The following is a 3,675-nucleotide window of genomic DNA, read 5'->3' on the forward strand; positions in this document are numbered from 1 at the left end:
TTTTCACATTTCGAATGATCTACACTCGAATCCTTAGAAGAATTACCTTTCTTAGTATCTTCACGATATTTATCAAAACGTTCATTTAAGATACGTTTCTCATTATCATGTTGTTGTCTAAGTTTAGACATTCTGTCTTTGGCTTCTTCTAGTTGTTTAGAAAGAAATGTAATTTCTTTCTTGTGTTCGGAAACCACACTATCTTTGCCATCTAATTCAGATTTTAAAATCTCATTGACTTTCTTCAGCTCAGAAGTTCTAGCATCACTAGCTATAACTTTAGCTTGAAGATTCTTAATGTTGAGTTTTAGCTCCGAAGTTATAGCATCACTAGCCTTAACTTTAGATTCGAGAGCGTTTTTCTCAAAGATTTGTCATGTCCGGTTATAGTCAAGTAGTGTAACTTTAGATTTGAGCTTTTTGGCTTTAGCTTTCAGAAGTTGGTTTTCCTCAGCAATGTCTAGGATTTGTTCCTTAAGATCACTTAACTCTAGACTTTATTCATGACAATGATCAAGGGTTTGTTCAAAATACTTAATTAAAGCATTCTTAGAAAATTTCTTAACTTGCTTTTTGAGTTCAAGAAAAATCACCTCTTCATCATCGTCTGAGGCTGAATCTCCAACAAGACACATCTCAGCATTGGAATTATCACTTTCATTGTCGGTGTCAGTGATTAGGTCAAGACTAACGTTGCTTTGGCAAAGATTGGGAACTTCTTCTTCTTCTTCGGACTCGTCATCTTCAGCGTCCAAGTCTCCCCAACAATAAGCCATCATGACTTGCTTGAACTCCTTCTTTGTTTTGTCACGTTGATTTTTGTCTTTAATTTTCTTCCATGTAGGGCAATCTTTGATCATGTGATCATTATCACCACACTTGAAGCATCCACGATTTAAGAAAGACCCTTTTGACTTAGAAGTTTTCTTGGGGGTTAGCTTAGTTTTGTTATTTGACTTATTTTGTTTTTGATTAAAATTTTTTTCCTTAAACGTTTGACAAACAGCACAGTTTCATCTTCAATATCTGAAGAATCATTCTTTTTGCTAGACTCAGCTTGTAAGGCCATCTTCTTGCTTGTACCAGCATCCTCATCATCCTGATTTAGAGTAATCACGTGTGCCATTAGGGTTCCGAGTAACTCTTGATAGGATAATGAAGTTAGGTCCTTACATTCCTCTATAACAGACACTTTATGTCTCTATCTGCGAGACATACTTCTAAGAATTTTCCTAGCAATTTCCTTGGAATCAAATGTTTTCCCTAAATTTTTTAACTCATTGACGATACTAGAAAAGCGAGAGGACATGCTGTCAACTGACTCGTTTTGCTCCATGGCAAACAGCTCGTATTTTCACATTAGTAATGCCATACGTTGCTTTTTGACAACAGCGGTTCCCTCTTAGGATAACTCTAGACCATCCCATATTTCCTTGGCAGATGAACTGGTTGAGAAACGATCGAATTCAGTTGGAATCATACCGTTTTGCAACAAACTTATTGCTTTTGAATTCTTCTCAGCCTTTTTATAATCCGCCTCAATATAATCCTCTTCATTATTTTCGACGGTAGTGCCATTAGTGGTTGCAAGTAAGATCTTATTCGGACCATTCTTGATAATCAACCAGCACTCCCAATCGTTACCCTTAATAAAATGGGTCATCATATTCTTCCATAAACCATAGTTCGTCCCATTGAATATAAGACACTTAAGGTGTTTGGAATCCATTTGATAAAAATTAAATGCAGCGGAAAAACGATAAATAGACTCAAAAAAAAGATCAGACTCTAGCGGTTAGGCTATCAAGAGCACGAGGCTCTAATACCAATTGTGGAGTCTATTGATCGAATACGAAAGAGGGGGCGGGGGGAGGGGGGGGGGGGAGGAGGGTGAATTGAGTATTAAAAATCAAACCCTACTTTTTCGAAATATATGATAGATAATTAATTACTTGATTTTATGAATTAAAATCAACTAAATAATTATTTCAAGCGATATAAAAATAACGAAAATAATGAAATAGAGAGAGACACGGGATTTTTGAAGTGGTTCAGTTTCACAAGTCGAAACCTAAGTCCACTATTCTCGATTAATAATTTTTAGTACCTTTCTACGGATTACAAAAATTATCAATCCACTCGTATAATCAACACTATGATTATAACTCAGATTGAGTATCGCTAAATACTCTAGTTTTGCTTCTTACGTTAATAAGAAAAGTACAACGATAAATACTAATCTCACGTTAATGAGTGAGTATAATATCCTTGTGTACTTAGTATCCTATAACGATTTTCCTTTGAGTGATTGACAAATTTGATGCGCAACTTTTGTTTAAGCAATAGATAATGAAAATGAAAGCACAAGAATATTTTTGCTTAAAAATAATTTTTTCAAAAGTCTGTTTAAATGTTGAATGAATGAGAGTATTTATAGTTGTAGGGGATTAGGGTTTTAGGGAGCAAAATCCTAGATGACTTGACGAGCAAGTCGGCGGCTCCCTAGGGTTCGGCCGGACCTAAGGTTTTCCTTGGGTCCAATTCGGCCTCCTCTAGCCCACAACAAATCGAGATAGAATTTAAATGAAACCCTAGGTTACATGACGATGTACATATCGTGTTACAAACCAATAGTTCATTCAAATTAAATTCTAATTAAATAATTCCAATTATATAAATACTCTTTCATTTTTATAAAACATTTAAAAATATTTTCCAAAAATTAACGCATCATTTTTGTCTAGCAGTAAAGTTATAGCTGTGAGGTCATAACTTTACTAACATTTATCAAACAAAGTAAAACCATTACCGGATGACGACCTATACTATCTAATCTTCGGAAGATCTTCAATACACGAATCGTATCTTCACAAGTCTCTCATCTTGAGTCTCATGATTGGTTTTTGATCTTGATCTTGCTTGAATACAACGATCAAGTGTTCTTTGAAGTTGTACCTTCTTGGTCCAAACTTCAAGCTTGCATCTTCGAAGTTGTACCTCCTTGGTCCAAACTTCAAGCTTGCGTCTTTGTAATTGTTCCTTTCTATATTAAGACTTGAGCACACAATTACACGCATATGTTTATAATATTAAGTCCACTTATAAGTCATTACTGTCATTATCAAAACAATTAATTAGGACTAAAGGTCCAACAATTTGGTTGATTTTTGTAAAGAAAATTAAATAGGTTTGTGTTTTGAAATGAAAACAAACAGGCATATGTCGGGTTTTACCCAGACATGGGTGAGCTCAGGAGAAGACGCAGCACTTGTTGCGCCTCTTCCAAGGGCCGCCATTTTTTATGCGTCTCTTCCTAGGCAAGTTTCCTCAGAGATTCGTTAAAATTCCTTATATGTTCGTTATTTGTGGGTCCGGGCTTCATGCGCCTCTTCCCCGACATCTTATCTTCAACATATAGCTCCTTTTTGGGCGTTCTCTTCGTCCGAATCGGCATTTTCTCTTCAACAGACTACAGACAACCAATGCATTTTGTTCCCCAGCGAGAATTCATGATCACTATATACAGTTCATGGGCTTCTCCTCTTTATCGGAATTTTGCTTACGACGACCCGAGCGGATTTTCTCCTCAGCAGTGCCAAGGACGCGCCGTTGTCGACTCAACATATGATTCTTCCCCACGGAGTTTAAGATAAAATTCTCCGAAGAGTATTTGGA

This window comes from Silene latifolia, unplaced genomic scaffold, assembly GCF_048544455.1.
Source record: "Silene latifolia isolate original U9 population unplaced genomic scaffold, ASM4854445v1 scaffold_73, whole genome shotgun sequence".
Lineage (NCBI taxonomy): Eukaryota > Viridiplantae > Streptophyta > Magnoliopsida > Caryophyllales > Caryophyllaceae > Silene > Silene latifolia.